Source organism: Pelodiscus sinensis, chromosome 6 (genome assembly GCF_049634645.1).
Source record: "Pelodiscus sinensis isolate JC-2024 chromosome 6, ASM4963464v1, whole genome shotgun sequence".
Taxonomy (NCBI): Eukaryota; Metazoa; Chordata; order Testudines; family Trionychidae; genus Pelodiscus; species Pelodiscus sinensis.
The window spans coordinates 67,611,427-67,628,401 of NC_134716.1; the positions used below are offsets into that span (position 1 = coordinate 67,611,427).

The 16,975-nt window shown below is 45.4% G+C and overlaps 1 protein-coding gene across 6 annotated transcripts in view; it reads left to right on the forward strand.

Annotated features, from left to right (window-relative positions):
- LOC102463874 (solute carrier organic anion transporter family member 4C1) overlaps positions 1-16,975 on the forward strand; it is a 179,015-nt gene that overhangs the window by 131,543 nt on the left and 30,497 nt on the right. For 2 of the 6 annotated variants that reach the window (XR_012904797.1, XR_012904799.1), the window contains one exon: positions 663-14,675. The exons of the other annotated variants lie outside the window; for them this stretch is intronic. The gene's annotated coding sequence lies outside the window, so the exon portion shown is untranslated. The remainder of the gene's footprint in view (positions 1-662; positions 14,676-16,975) is intronic. 6 annotated transcript variants of the gene reach the window in all.

Here is a 16,975-nt window from a genome sequence, read left to right on the forward strand (position 1 = left end):
GCCCTGTGTAGCCGCGCTGCACGGGGTTTGAACCAGCGGGGTTTTAAAAATGGCGGCTCCCCGCTTATGCAAATGAAGCCCGGGAAATTCAAATCCCGGGCTTCATTTGCAAGTGCGGTATGCCTACATTACCCTCCTAGTTCGAACTAGGAGGGTAGTGTAGACATACCCTAAGTGTTTAAACTCTTAAAGATCCCTATTGGACTCAATTGAAGTGTTGACAGACTTACAGGTGAGCATGTGAATAAGAATTTGTAGGATCAGGCCATAATATATGAGTCCTGCAGACTGCTGAAGTGAGGCAGGATCTGCTAGTCTGGAGCAGGCGACCGCTTCAGGGGGACGGACGGATGGACGGACACACACACACACACACAGGTTTGAATAAATATAGTAGTGTGTGAATCTGGGAGCAGCTTTTCATTTTTATATGTGAGAAAACTGCCTTACATGTACAGCAGTCTAAAAGGACTAATTTTCATTTCTGACATTCTTAGACAACTTTGAATGTATTTTGGGAGAAAATTTTACTTTCTACAACATGTGTTCCAGATATTAACAGAGATTAAATCTTCTAAGTGCAAACCCTGGAAGCTACATTTTTACATTAGTTGTTTGAAAAGTTTTTATCTAGTTCTTTCTTCTCTTTTCTTCTTTATTAGGCATGTCTCTGAAGGAGTATCTTGGCGAGTCTGCAGAACTGAAGCTATTGCCTAATTTAGGTTCTTTTCCATAAAAAGCACAAAGATTACTTTAAAATATTGTAATTTTTGTTTCTGTGCTAATTTGGCAAAATTTGAAATTGTACAAAAGGGCAAAATGCAGCTGACAAAATTCCACCTTTGCTGAGCTGGAAAACTATATGAGGTCATGCATACACTACAGGAGCAGGAAGGCATCAAGTCTTTCAAGCCTTACCTAATTCTTTTGTTCTCATCTGCCAATTATTTCAAATACTCAGGTGGACATTATCCTTTAGAATCTTCCATTTTGTGTCTGGATTTGTAACATCTGCAGTCTGAAAATCTAACGGGGATGAACATGCTCCAGACTAGTTGATGAAATGAACCTAAGGAGTGGTACTAAATGGTGAGATTATTAGGGCCTGCACTCTGAATATCTTAGCTATAAGTGATTCTTTCAATAGCATTTAAGGGAGAATCCCCCAAATTAGCTACTACCAGCTACAGCTGAGAGTACAGCATATAAATCAGGGTTGTCCTTTGTCTCCCTACACAGAGGGACCTTCATGAGTAGCAGGGCTAATGGCCTCCTTTCTCCCTCCGTATGGAACAAAACAATCTTGGGAAAACACATATGCTCATGACTTCTTTCCCACAGAACTGGATCTAGTAGTAAGTTTTGGGTTTCTGCCCTCATATGTATTCAAAGAGACCATCATTAGACCTAGCAGCTTCCTTACCTCACTGGGAATAGTAGCTGGGAGAGCTTTCTACGTTTTCTGAAACATGGATTAAAGACTCTTTTTTGTTCCTGGCTTCATTTTTCCCCATCCTACTATTGCAGCCACCCAACTTCCCTCTTCCTGCTTACACTCATCCTACTTTTCTGCCTCCCTCCCCATTGTTGACTTCTAACTTTACCTCCCTCTTTCTTCCTCTACCCTAATGTGACCTTCAATGCTTGCCCACCTCCCATGTCAATTTGACTGCATGAATAAAACAAAAATGCAATCAAAGATTTAAGAACATTTGGAACTGATATGGCATACATCCCTTTGTTCACTTGCTTGTGTAAGATGAGAGCACCTCCATCTGTGTCTTTTGTACTTTCATAAAGTAAATTTTTCAAGTCAGGGATTTTGCTTCCTATATATTTGTGTTCTCAATCTTAGGCTTGTGAGAATTACTGCTGAATACATGGTAAATGATAGGATTTAAGAACATGCTCATTTGCCCAATCCATCACTATGTCTATGTATGTAAGCAAAATAGCTCAAATTCTCTACGGCACTGAGATTTACTTGGCATAGGAATAGGGGGAATAACCCCAGGAGGCATACAGCTGAGGCACCCTGATTTGAGTCTCTGCCCTGTCCCTGACAAAGGTTACAGCTATCTGAGGAAGCAACTCACAAGATTATAGAAACATACCTCAGGTTAAGGAAAATAAACGGAAAAAAGGAAAATAAGGACAACTCAGGAAATTATTTACCAGTCAGATGAACTTCTGTACCTGGAAAGGAACAAATATAATTAAGGAATCAATTTGCAAACACCTAGAAGATTAGTAATAGAATGGATTTTTCAAGAACAAATCATGTCAAATCAACCTGACCACTTTCTCTGCAGGGTAACATGCCTTTTGGGTAGGAAGCACTAGATGTAGTATGTCTAGACTTTAGTAAGGTTTTTGATACAGTCATGCATGACCTTCTCATTAACAAACTAGGGAAATACAACCTAGATGGATCTTCTATTTGGTGGGTGCATAATTATCAATGTTTCTCAGTCATGCTAGAAGGGCATAATGAGTGAGATTCATCAGGAATCAGTTCTGGGTCTGGATTTACCCAGTATTTTCATCATTGATTTAGATAAAGGCACATTTATAAAGTTTGCAGATGTCACCAAGCAGGGAGGGGTTGCTAGTAATCTGGAAAACAGGATTATAATTGAAAAATGACCTGGACAAACTAGAGAAATGGTCTGAGGAAAATAGGATGAAATTCAATAGGGACAAATGCAAAGTACTTCCTTACAGTTAGTAAGGAACAATGAGTTGCACATGTATAAAAGGGGAAATGCCTGTCAAGGAAGGAGTACTGTGGGAAGGGATCTAGAAATCATAGTGGACCACAAGCTAAATATGAGTCAACAGTGTAAAACTGTTGCAAAAGAAATGAACATCATTCTGGGATTAGCAGAAATGTTGTAAGTAAGAGACAAGAAGTAATTCTTTCATTCTACTCTGCACTGATTAGACCTCAATGGAAGTATTGTGTCCTCTTGTGGGCACCACATTTCAGGAAAGATGTGGAGCTATTGGAGAAGGTCAAAAGAAGAGCAACAAAAATAATTAAAGATATATAGAAAACATAATCTGTGAGATACTGAAAGAATTGAGTTTGTCTGCAAAAGAGAAGACTCAGAGGGGACAGAGCACTTTTTCAAGTACCTAAAAGGTTGTTACAAGGAGGAAGGAGGAAAATTATTTTCCTTAACCTCTGAGAATAGAATAAGAAGCTTAAATTGTAGCAAGGGGGTTTAGGTTGGACATTAGGAAGAACTTCCTGTCAGGGTGGTTAAACACTGAAATAAATTGCCTAGGGAGGTTGTGGAATCTCCGTCACTGGAGATATTTAAGAGCAGGTTAGACAAACACTCATCAGGGATGATTTAGATCAGGAGTTGGCAACCCACGGCATGTGTGCCATAAGTGGCACGTAAACCAATTTTCACTGGCACATGAGCCTCCCCGCTGGACCTGTATACTAACCATATGGGACTATCCCAATTTTAACTGCCATTGCTTCTCCTCCCCCCTTCCTCCACAGAGCATATAGGCAGCTCCATTGGAGCTTTGCTGGTGGGCAGCCGGGCCAGCTTCTGATCGTGTGCATTTTCCGGTCACTGTGCCACTCACTGCCCCACCAACATGCACTGTGCAGCCTCCTCTCTCCCCCAGCGGAAATGCCTCTGACATGTGGGGCCCCTGGTCTGGCCATGCCTCTGCCTCCATCTCCAGGCTGCTTGTTGGTACCGCCACTGCTGCCATTGCTGCTGGGGATGGGGGGGAACCTCTGCATCTTCAAGCTGTTGCTTCATCTCCGGCAGAGGCCACGCAGAGCTCAGCTGGGGTGCTGTGGAGTGGGGTATGCTTGCATTCTTTTTGCTGCCGCTCTCTCTGCCCCTCACTACCCCACTGGGGGAGTGACAATGAACTGGGTCTGGTGGGGAAGGTTGGGGTTTCTTCACCCCCCTCGCCGCTGTGCCTGGCTGCATGGAGAGGGGACAGAGCTCCCTCCCACTTTGCACCCTGCTAGAGGAATGGCAGTATGCTGTCCAGTGGCTTTCCCTGCTGCAAGAGGGTATGATGCCAGGTAAGCATCCCCCCTCATGCTCAGACCCCCACATCTCAATCCTGCTCACTCATTCCTCTTCCTCCACCAACACACTGCACACCCAGCTTGCTCCAATACCCTCCCTTGCTCCTGTACTCTCCCTTCTGGCCAGACACCTTACCCCCAGCCTGTTCCTGAACTCTCCTTGGCTCCTGTACCTTCCCGCTGGCCAAACCCCTACTCCAACCATGCTTCTGCATCCACCATTGCTTCTACAGTCCATCTTGGACAAAACACTGCATCCTCCCTTGCTCCTGCTCCCTCACCCTGGCCAGATGCCCTACTTCCAGCCTGCTTCTGCCTCCCACCCAGATCCTGTACCCCATCACTATTCCATACACTAGCAGCCCTGTCCCGCACACTGAATCCCTCGTTTTTGTCTCCACCCCAGAGACTAAGGAGGTCCATAAAATCCACTAAATCTGGAACCCCAGAAAAGTAAATCTGGCCTGTACGAAGCCCTGAACCTCAGTCCTCCCTGTCCCTTCCACTTGCCCTATGGAGCTGGAGCACTAGAGGAGTGGGGTGTCTCATTTGGGGGCCACATCAGAGAGGGTTGGGGGGTTTTGTGGTTTTTTTGCTTCTGACTTGTGTGGTCCCCAACTGATTTTTCTGAGTGTCAGTGGCCCCAACCCAAAGAAGGTTCCCCATCCCTGCCATAAATAAAAAAAAATTGAAACCTTTTTTTGTAGGTCATAAATTAATATTTTACTTTGTTTAAAATGAAGTTTGATAAACTAACATGAGACAGTTAAAATGATTAATGATTAATAATTTAAATTAAACCATTCTCCCTAGCTGCAGCTGGTTCAGAAAATATGGTCCCTGAACCCAGCCTGACCCTCTCTTTGGCACACAGGTCTGTAAATAGAAGTAAATAAATTAAATCTTGACACACCACTTCTGAGGGGTTGCCAACACCTGTTCTAGATGGTGCATGGTCCTGTCAAGAGTGCAGGGGACTGGACTTGATGACCTCTAAAGGTCCCTTCCATTCTCATAATTCTATGGTTGATTTGGTTTGTGAAATGTAGTAAAACGACAAAAGTGCTGGGATAAGAGATGATTTTGAAACTGTATACCAACAGTTTTAAAAAAAAGGCTTTATATATCTATTACTTTATCACAGAAAACATTGTCACTGTTGACATATTTTCCTAATTAGCTAATTAGTTTATCAAAAGAAATTATTTGAATTTATAAAATAACACTTCTGCCTGAGGAGACAAAAATCTTGTGCTCTCAGATTTAGCAGTTTTCCGAACACCAGTTTATCCATTTTCCTCTAAGTGCTGTTACCTAATAGTTTCCAGACGTTTTGCTGATTTCTTGCTTTTTAATGTTTTTGTTTTTCAGTACAGGCAGTCCCCGGGTTACGTACAAGATAGGGACTATAGGTTTGTTCTTAAGTTGAATTTGTATGTAAGTCGGAACTGGTACATATTGTAGGGGAAACTCTAGCCGAACATTTCTCCAGAGCTCAGTTTTATTCTCCCACACTTCACTTCCCTCAGTCCTTTATTCTCAAGCTGAGGTGTCTGCTGAGAAAAGCCACTCCATGTCTCCCTGGTCTGCTGGGGGAAGAGGGGGGGCGCTAGCTTCGCGTCTCCCTGGTCTGCTGGGGGGAAGCAGCTAGTGCGGGGTTGCCTCACCCCGTTTGTAAGTAGGGATCCGATGTAAGTCGGATCCATGTAACCCGGGGACTGCCTGTGCCATACAGTTACATTTGTGTTTTTTTTTAATAACTGATGCCCAAATGAAGAATCAATTTAAATAACTTCCTCAAACAATGTAGCAATTTTGGTAGAGACATAAGTGTAGTTTCAATACTTTAAATATAACATTTTAAGAAGTGAAGTAGGTAGCCTAGTTACAGAAGAATATCCTGACTGCTCTACTATAGCACCCGTTCTTCTTCGAGTGGCCCCGTGGGTGCTCCACTCCAAGTGTCGGGTCCATCCCGGTGCTACTGATCAGGAGATTTCATAGCCATATCGGGCCGGACCGCGCATGCTCCCTGTGCCTGCTGGTCATTCGCGCCCTTTCTAACGTGAGCAGTTCGGCCCCCCCACCAGTTCCTCTCAACCATCCTTGGTTGCTGATGGGAGCTGGTGATCTCTCTTCGGTCGTTTAACATTTCTCTGAAAAAAACCTAACATGTAAATAGTTAAAATTTTTAGTGTTAGTTAGTTGTTAGTCTTGGTTTATTTAGTCTTCAAAAAAAAAAAAGAAAAGAAAAAGAAGATCGTTTTGGTCAGTTACGCGCTGAAACGTTTTTTCTCATCAGTTTCACCGCCATGTCTGGATCACCCGGCTTCAAGCTGTGTGCTCAGTGTAAAGAGGCAATACCCGCTTCTGACGGACATGCACTCTGCATTTGTTGCCTGGGGGAGTCTCATGTCACTAGTAAATGTGCCCACTGCTGTAGGTTAACACCGAAGGCACGAAGAGACAGAGACTTACACCTGAAGCTCCTGCTATGTGACAAGGCTCTTCAGCCATCACACACTCCACAGCAGGAGTCACCGCAACCCCCAAGACGAAGGGCATTATCCCCTGTGGTAGTGGGAGCAAAGAAGAAAAAAGCCTCCCCTGCCCACTCCCTGCCAGCGGTTCCTCTGCCTCAAATAATCCAGGAAACCCAGGGTTTGCAAGATAGCCGGTCGGCGGCCAACTCAGTTTCACGGCCGCGATCCGATAAGCCGGGCAAGCCCCGCACGGAATCTGCCCCGCCGCTAGTCTCCCCTCTCCATAGGAAGCACAAGCAGGCGTCAACCCCTTCGGGGACCAAGCGGCCCCGGCTAACGGCGCTGACGGAGAGGGCACTGTCCCCGAAACATCAGGACACAAAAGGTTCAGCCCCGGAGTCGGCAGTCCGGGTGTTCACGGAGACGGTGCCACTTGCGGCTCCGCAAGACCGAGTGCCCTCCGCACCGGACAGGAGATGGCACCGGGAAAGCCCTGCACTGCAAGGCGTGGACCTGGCGCTGGCAATGCGGCCGACACCGGCAGCAATCAGCAGTTCCGCAGCACAACCGGTGCCGCAAGAATTACCCGGCTCGGCACCGAGAGCACTCTCGCATTCTACTCAGCAGGCTATATCAACACTGCAAACAGGCTCTCCCCCCTCCCATGACTCAGACTCTACATCAGTGGAGGAGATCTATCGGAGCTCAGCAGGGGACTCCTCAGTTGTGAAGGGACACTCATCATCAGTCCCTACAAAAGCAGATAGGAAGTTGGTCCCTAGGGATCATTCACTGTCTCCTTCTCCTATGCTTTCAGCGGACCCTTCCCCACCCCACCCCATTATCCAATATCAGGAAGGGGACCTTACCCTCCGAGGCATAGATCTTCGCATTTCCCGTGACGAAGATCTCACCATTATTACAGATACACATCTTGCTCTACCAGTTACCCCACTCCAAGATTTCACCATTCTAGACATGGGAGTAGATACGCTTCCAGAAGGTCATCTCCTGATTATGACTATCGTAATCACAGGAGTTATTACACAGGGAGGCAGGACAGGTCACAGTCCCATTCTTATTCGTGTTGCTGCCGCCAGTCCGCTTATAGACGCTGCTCACCACCTGTCTCGGACCACCAACCACTGTGGTTACCCAGACCCCCTCCTTTTGCACCTTCTGTGTCGGTCCTGTCAGAACCTGAAGAGGGTCAAATCTCGGACACGAATGAGCGGACGCCGCAAGCTTCCCTGCAGGATGCCCAGTCGTCTTCTCCTGATGACGCAGTTTTTGCAATGAACTCCTCACCACCAGATGATACCCGAAAGTTTCAAAACCTCTTCAAGAGGGTGGCACAATCACAGTGGGTTCAGTTAGTGGAGGTGCAAGCAAAACACTATAAGGGTATGTCTACACTACAAAGTTAATTCAAACTAACAGTCGTTAGTTCGAATTAACTTTCATAGGCGCTACACATACAAACGACTAGTTCGAACTTAATTCGAACTAGCGGAGTGCTTAATTTGAACTAGGTAAACCTCATTCTACGAGGACTAACGCCTAGTTCGAATTAAGTAGTTCGAATTAAGGGCTGTGTAGCCACTTAATTCGAACTACTTTGAGGCAAGCCCTTCCCAGCTTGCCCTGGTGGCTACTCTGGGCCAAGCCAGGGAAACTCTTCTGCCCCCCTCCTGGCCCCGGAGCCCTTAAAGGGGCACGGTCTGGCTACGATGCCCATGCCAGGTGCAAGCCTGCCAGCACCCAGCCAGCAGACCCTCCACCTGGCACGGCATGAGCCAGTCACCAGCTGCCACCCAGCCCTCCACCTCTTCCCAGGACCAGGCTGACAGCTCCCAGGAGCCTACCTGGGGCTGCAAGAGGCGGGCGTCCGCCTGGTCTAGTGCAGAGATCGTGGACTTCATCCAGGTTTGGGGGGGAGGCCTCCAACGTCCACAATCTCCGCACTAGGCACAGGAAAGTGGCTGTCTAGGGCAGGATAGCTGCCAGCCTGGCCACCAAAGGCCACATGCGAACCCAGGAGCAGGTTTGCATGAAAATCAAGTTGGTCCAGTGAGACCTCCGACCCTGAGCCCTGAGCTTGGAACGTAAGAACATAAGAATGGCCGTACTGGGTCAGACCAAAGGTCCATCTAGCCCAGTAGCCTGTCTGCCGACAGCGGCCAACACCAGCTACCCCAGAGGGGATGGACTGAAGACAATGACCAAGCCATTTGTCTCGTGCCATCCATCTCCAGCCTTCCAAAAACAGAGGCTAGAGACACCATTCCTACCCCCTGGCTAATAGCACTCCATGGACCCAACCTCCATGACTTTTTCTAGCTTATCTTTAAACTCTGTTATAGTTCTAGCCTTCGCAGCCTCCTGTGGCAAGAAGTTTCACAGGTTGACCATTTGCTTTGTGAAGAACAACTTTCTGTTATTAGTTTGAAACCTGCTACCCATTCATTTCATTTGGTGTCCTCTAGTCCTTATATTATGGGAACTAATGAAGAACTTTTCTTTATTCACCCTCTCCACACCACTCATGATTTTATATACCTCTATCATATCCCCCCTCAGTCTCCTCTTTTCTAAGCTGAAAAGTCCCAGTCTCTTTAGCCTCTCTTCATATGGGACCTGTTCCAAACCCCTAATCATTTTAGTTGACCTTTTCTGGACCCTTTCCAAGGCCAAAACATCTTTTTTGAGGTGAGGAGAACACATCTGTACACTGTACTGAAGATATAGCGTATCATAGTTTTATACTTCCTTTCCTCCTCCTTCCCCTGTCTTCTCCCTTCCAGCTCCCTCCTCCCAGGTTTCCCCCTCCCCTCTCCCATCTTCTTTTCCCAGTCTCCTCAGAGGTTAATCCCCCCCCCCCCGCCCAGTTTTGTTAAAAAAAGAGAGTTTCTATTTTTGAACACACGTGTCCTTTATTTTGTACATAAGGAAGGGGGGCTATGGAGGGGTAAATGGAAGGAGGTGAAGGAGGAATGGGGCACAAGCCCCCGATGGGGAGGACTGGGGTGGCTCTGCGGGCTCCTCAGGGTGGAAGCTCTCCTGCAGGGCTTCCTGGATCCTCACAGCCCCCTGATTGACCCCCCCGGATGGCAGCCTGCGGCAAGTGCAGCCGGGCTGATGGCCAAGTGCTGTGATGTGCCGAGTGTGGGCACTCAAGGCACTCCAAGCCAGGACTGCTTTGCTGTCCCTCATCGAGGTAGACAAGCAAGCGGGGAACCCTGAGAACTGTCTGTCTGGGGTGGGGGTCAGGTCCCGTTAAGCACAGCCCTCGGCTAGCCTGAGACAGCAGCTCCACACTCTAAGTCCTAACCAGATGCCCTGCTGGCACTGGTTCCGGTCAGCCTTAACTTCGGTTCATGGTCCACTCAATGTGGACATGCTAGTTTGAATTAGCAAAACGCTAATTCAAATTAGTTTTTAGGTCTAGATGCACTAGTTCGAATTAGCTTAATTCGAATTAACTAATTCGAATTAAGTTAGCTCGAATTAGTGCTGTAGTGTAGACATACCCTTTGTTACTAAAGAACTTGCACCCCAGACAACAATCTAAGGTGGCTCTACCACTAGACGATGCAATCTGGGAGCCAGACACAGAAATTTGGAATACGCCGGCTTCCACTACTCCATCATGTAAGCGAGCAGAGAAAAGATATTTTATATCTTCAAAGGGCACTGAGTTCCTTTTTACTCACCCTCAACCAAACTCGCTGGTGGTAGATGCAGCTTTGCAGAGGGCAAAAAACCCGCAAGTGAGGAATTCAGCAGCAGACAAGGATGCAAAGAGACTGGACATATTCGGAAGAAAAGTGTACTCCTCCTCAACACTTCTCCTCCGTATCACAAATTACGCAGCCTTACTTTCTAATCATAGTTTTGACAACATCGCAAAGTTAACGGAAATTGCTCAGAGAATTTCTGAAACCGACAAAATACTCCTCTGTTCTATACTACAGGAGGGATATGCATGTGCTAGAGCGGGTTTGCAAATTGCCATGGATGTGGCAGACACAGCGGCTCAAACAATTGCAACAGCAGTTTCTATGAGAAGAGCTTCATGGCTTGCGACCGCTGCTGTACCGAAAGAGTTACAATCCAAGGTCGAGGATCTTCCATTCGACAGGATTAAGTTGTTTGTGGAGAAAACGGACGAGGTGCTCCACACGGGCAAAGATTCCCGAGCCACCTTATGTACTCTCGGGATGTACATTCCACCTTTCCGCCGTAAGCGTACTTTCCCATTCCAAAGACGTTATGAGTACCAGTTTCGTAGACAGCAAAACCGTCTGTATGAGCCAAACCAGTCCAAGTAGAGGACACAGTGCAGATTCCCTCAGTCATCTAGGGCGAATAACGCAATGACACCCAAGCAGCAGGTTTGACTCCCAGGTCAAGGGCACACCGAACATCCCTGTTCTAGTCAGACACACCAACCCCATTTTTCAACATCTGCTGTGACCCTACTACCATCAGTGGGTTGCCATATCATCGGACAGATGGGTCCTGGAAATTATAAAATCCGGACTCACGATCTCATTCACATCCCTTCCCCTCTCCACCCTGCCCCTTTTCAGGGACCCTTCTCATGAAGCCCTCTTACAATAGGAGGCATATCACCTGTTACGAACTGGAACGATAGAAAGGGTCCCGGACTGCTTCAGGGGAAAAGGGTTCAATTCGAGATACTTCCTAACTCAAAAGAAATCAGGGAGTTGGAGACCCATACTCGATCTACAAGGGTTAAACCGTTATCTGCGGAAGCAGCGATTCAAAATGGTGGCTCTGACTACGATCATTCCTTCTCTGGACACCAACGACTGGTTCACGGCCCTCGACCTCCAGGATGCCTATTTTCACATAGCCATACACTCTGCACACAGGAGATTCTTGCGATTTGTTATAAGCAACGAGCATTTTCAGTATTGCTTCCTTCCGTTTGGGCTGGCTTCAGCTCCAAGAGTTTTCTTAAAGACCCTCACCGTAGTCGCCACCCACCTTCATCGCCTCGGAGTCATCATATTCCCTTAACTAGATGACTGTCTCATAAAGGGAACATCACGACAGGAGACGATGCAGATGCTTTCAATAGTCAGAGACAATTTCAACTCACTGGGGCTGATAGTAAACAAGCAGAAGTCCATGTTAGTTCCAACATAGAACATAAAGTTCATAGGAGCAGTTCTCGATTCTCGTGCGGCGAGAGCATATCTGCCCGGGGATAGATTCCAGGCAATAAAAGACCTGGTAAATCTTCTCTATGAAACTGCAACAGTTTCAGTGCATACTTGCCTACGCCTGCTTAGCCACATGGCTGCAGCCACCTTCGTCGTCCTGCACGCATGTCTCCATCTACGGAATCTACAGCACTGGCTGTCAACGGTATATGTCCCCACATACACAAGTTATGTCTAAAGGTAGCCATCCTGCAGCAAAAAAACTTCAGGACCAGACTTCAAAGAGAAACTGCTAAGCTACAGTTCATCTTCAAGTTTGACACAATCAACTCTGGATTAAACGAAGACTATGAATGGCTTGCTAACTACAAAAGCAGCTACTCCTCTCTTGGAATTCACACCTCCAGATCAGCTTCTAGAAGTGGGCCTCATCCTCCTTGATTGGATCCACCTCATCATCTCCAGCCTGATTCTGGCCTGCATATTTATACCTACCTCTGGAAATTTCCACTACATGACGAAATGGGTCTTTGCCCACGAAAGCTTATGCTCCTACACTTCAGTTAGTCTATAAGGTGACACAGGACTCCTCGCCGCTTTTGCAGATTCAGACTAACACGGCTACCCCTCTGATACTATACACAAGTTAGTTACTCCTCCATCCCATGTGCACAGGTCCCTCCGATGGTAGATGGACCCATCAAACATCCTTGTGGGAGTACCGTTTCACCAAGCTCAGCCATCGGTTCAGTTAACATCGGATGCTTCTCTCATCGGGTGGGGTGCTCACATGGGCGAGGAGCACATCCAGGGACGATGGTCTCACACCGAAAGATGCCTTCACATCAACCAGCTAGAGTTACGAGCAATCTTTCTAGCATGCAAACACTTCCTCCCCAGTCTGAGAGGCAAAAAAGTCAGGGTATTGACAGACAGCGTAGCGGCAATGTATTATATAAACAGACAGGGAGGAGCAAGATCACGCTCCCTATGCGCCGAAGCGGTACTGTACTGGACTTGGTGCATACAGAACAACATAATAATAACAGCATCGTACTTACCTGGCATAGCCAATGTCATTGCCGATTCCCTCAGCAGCGCTTACCCACAGACCACGAATGGGAGGTGAGGCAGGATGTACTTCAGAAGATCTTCCACAGATGGGGAATGCCTCTGGTAGATCTTTTTGCAATATCCATCAACAAAAAGTGTCGCCTTTTTTGCTCCAGAGCAGGAATCGGCAAAGGATCTCTCGGCGATGCACTCCTGATAAATTAGAAAAAGTCGCTCCTGTACACTTTTCCGCCATCAGTCCTCATTCCCAGAACATTACAGAAAAGCAGGACGGAGAGGGCGACGGTAATTTTAATAGCACTAGCTTGGCCGAGGCAAACATGGTATCCGTTCTTACACAAAATGTCGCTGCAACCACCATGGTCTCTGCCCTTGTACCAAGATCTCTTCTCTCAAGACCAGGGATCTCTCCTTCATCCCAAACTAGAAACATTGCATTTGATGGCGTGGTTCCTGACTGGCTTAGACTAGATGAAAAGCTTTGTTCAGATCAGGTCAGGTCCATATTGATGCATAGTAGAAAGGCATCTACGCGAAATACTTACTTGGCAAAATGGCGCAGATACTACGACTGGTGCCTCCAGAATAATGTTCAACCATTGTCTTCTCCTTTACACCAAATTCTCAAATACATTCTTCACCTGAGAAACTTGAAGCTTTCTCTAGCATCCCTCAGAGTTCACTTGGCAGCCATCAATGCCTTCCATTACCCAATACAGGGTTCTTCAGTGTTCTCTCACCTGACGACTAGACGTTTCCTCAAAGGCATGATTAATATAAGCCCACCTCAAAGGCCACCTCCGCCTTCGTGGAACCTAGACCTGGTACTCGACACAATTATGTATCCTCCATTCGAGCCTCTAGCATCTGTACTCTTACAGATGTTAACCATGAAGACCATCTTCTTGCTCGCAATTACATCAGCACGTAGAGTTAGTGAGCTAGGGGCGATAATGACAAATCCTCCTTTTACTTCTTTCTTGAAGGAGTCGGTGACTTGACGATTGCACCCAGCGTTCATACCCAAGGTCTCTTCGTCATTTCATATCAATGAACCGATCATCCTGCCTTCCTTTTACCCTAAGCCACAAGCCTCAACGAAGGAGGCCCTGCTGCATACGCTGGATGTAAAGTGCGCTCTTTCCTTTTACATAGACAGAACCCAACAGTGGAGACAAACAGACTCCTGATATCAACAGCTCACTGATCTAAGGGAGCTGCACTCTCCACTCAGTGCATTGCCAAGCTTATCACCTTATGCATTACCACATGCCATTCCATTCGGGGTAGACCCTTGTCTTCTCAGCCACGAGCTCACTCGACCAGGGCAGTGGCAACTTCTACTGCCTTCGCCAGAGGAGTTCCATTAGCAGACATTTGCAGGCCAGCCACATGAGCTTCCAGCTCTACATTTATGAGACATTACACTATAGTGCAAAGATGGGCGGTGGACCATGCAGTAAAACCACAGTAAAACCTAATTGATCCAGAGCGCAACTTGTTCCAACAACTGCTATACAGTAACCTGGAGTGGAGCATCCACGGGGCCACTCGAAGAAGAAGAGGAGGTTACTCACCTTGTGTAGTAACGATGGTTCTTTGAGATGGGCCCTGTGGTGCTCCCCGCTCCGGGGTTGTTTCTCTCTCTTTCTCGTTTCAGAGACCGAGTGGTGAGAGGAACTGGCGGGGGGGCCGAACGGCGTACGTTAGAAAGGGCGCGAATGACCAGCAGGCACAGGGAGCATGCGCGGTCCAGCCCAGTATGGCTATGAAATCTCCCGATCAGTGGCGCCGGGATGGACCCTGGAGTGGAGCACCCATGGGGCCCATCTCGAAGAACCATCGTTACTACACAAGGTGAGTAACCTCTTCTTTTCCAACTAAGATGATTGTGCTCTTCAATAGATGTCTAAACTAAGGAGGGGGTCAAACCCTGCTTTGGTTTTTTGCTTGACTAGCATTTTAAACACACATCTATTTTGGTGAGCAACAAAGGACCCTCTGATATTGAACTGAGAAGTAAATTTGATAAACCTTATGCATAGAAATGCATGCGATAAGTAACAAAATGCAGCCGTGCTTGGGACAAAAGAGCATTACATGTCTTTCTGCAGTAATTGAATATTGTGCACAACAAACTCTTGTTATATAACTTCTTCCATGAGATTTTATTTTATTTTATTTTAATTTTAGTCCAAGGGCAACAATTTTGTTTTAACAAATAATCTCACAAATAACAAATAATAATGAAAATCAGAAAGTAAAAATTGTCTAGGGTTAAGTGGAGCTTTTGCAAGCTTGAAGAAATGCAATAAGGCCAAAACATTCAAACAAGGAAGCTTAATGTTAATATGTATTGGGCCACATTGCACTATCCAATATGGCAGTGTTAATGCATACTAGTTAAACTGATGTGACAGAGAAGAGAATCTGCCCCATTGAGTTTAATGGGAAATTCAAGTGTTTAGCAGCTCTTCTAAAAAATAAGACTCTTTGATTCTTTAGGCAGCCAAGCTTAAAAAATTTGTACTTAATGGGGGAAAAGCCAGTATAAAAGTAAGATAGTTCAATAGTGAAAAGTTTTTCACTTTTAAATTCTAAGATGCTACTTGTTGAAATGTGATTTAAAAAAAAGAGAGAGACTGTCTCATATTGTCACTTTTCATTCATTTTCTATAGGTGGCTGGTGCTTCCACCTGATCCAGTGTTAAGTAAAAGAATGCTCATTGACTTTGTTCCATATGTTAAAATACTCCGTTACTGACAGACCAAACCAATCACCACTCTAACAGTAGAAATAACTGGAGGCTGAAATCCGTCCAAAGAGAGCTTTCCTTTGAGAAGCTTGTCAGAGACATGGTCATACGTTTGCTCATGTGCCTTTTGAGTCTTCCATTCATTTTTTCATCATGCTTTCACCAGATAGCCATTAGCTAATCTTCTGCTGTACAGGAAAGCTGGGATGCTGATTGGTGTAGTCATAGTTGTCTTCCTGTCCATGGGTTTACCACATTGGCATTTTGTTCCTTCTCAGTAAAAATTGAAAAACTGAGATGATCTGTACAAAAAAACAGAAAATAGATTTCCTCTGTATACACCAAAATAATCCAAAGCATATTATTAAACAACATAAGTGTTTGCTGTTTGACTTCAGTCAATAAAAGGTTTTAGAATAAACCTTATGCTTCAAGATGAATGACAGGTATTGGGATATTCATAGTTATCTTAACACTTGTATGAATGCTGTAATGCCAAGAATTTTAATGTTTTCTGAGATTGTATAGTTTTCATGCCTTACCAAAGATATACAGATTTAAGTAGATGTTAAGTTCTTTGTAAGTCAAGTTTGAATCCTGTGTTTCAAATAATCATTGACAGATTCACACAGAGTGATGCCAGCTGATGTGTATAACACAATATTATTTAAATAGACTGATAATAGAGATTTGTACTCTGTTCTCTATGTTTTACTTTTAGAGTAGTGCCTGCATTAAATAGTACAAATGACTTAACCTCAACCAGTTTATCTGAAGAAAAGTTCTTAGCTTGCTTCTTTAATCAGAGTAACAAATGTACAGAAATACTTTTGGCAGTGTGGGGTCTTCTGTCTAAACTGTCTGTAAAACTCAAAAGCCATAGTGAGCAGCTGCTGTGATCATTGCTTGAAGTATTTATGGAGGTATCACAGCTGAACTGGAAACTTTGTATCATGTAATAGGATGATTTGCTGTGCACATTAAAGCCTGTAAGCTATAGTGCAACAGTTTGCTGACAATAAAATGTGTTGGGAATTAATGGTGACTGGAATAGAGTTTGATCCAGGAGAACATCTGTCCTGAATTCTAAAAGATATACATGCTCATGTCCGTGTCAGTAGACTGGTACAGAAAAGCTATATGAACTAAGGACAGAAATTTATGAAGATAGAGATAATGAAGATACGCGTTAAGCAAGGACCTAAGATCAGGAAGTTCATTCAGAGGAAAATGTGATTAAATAAGCAGAACAAATTATGCGCATTTATGAATTAGTTATTTCATTGAACTAGCTGTATGCTATGTTAGTGATGTTCTTTATTCAGTTGGAGGGTGTTATTACTAGTCATGTAGGTATATAGGATCATAAATGTGAAATTTAAGAGGAATCTTTGAACACAG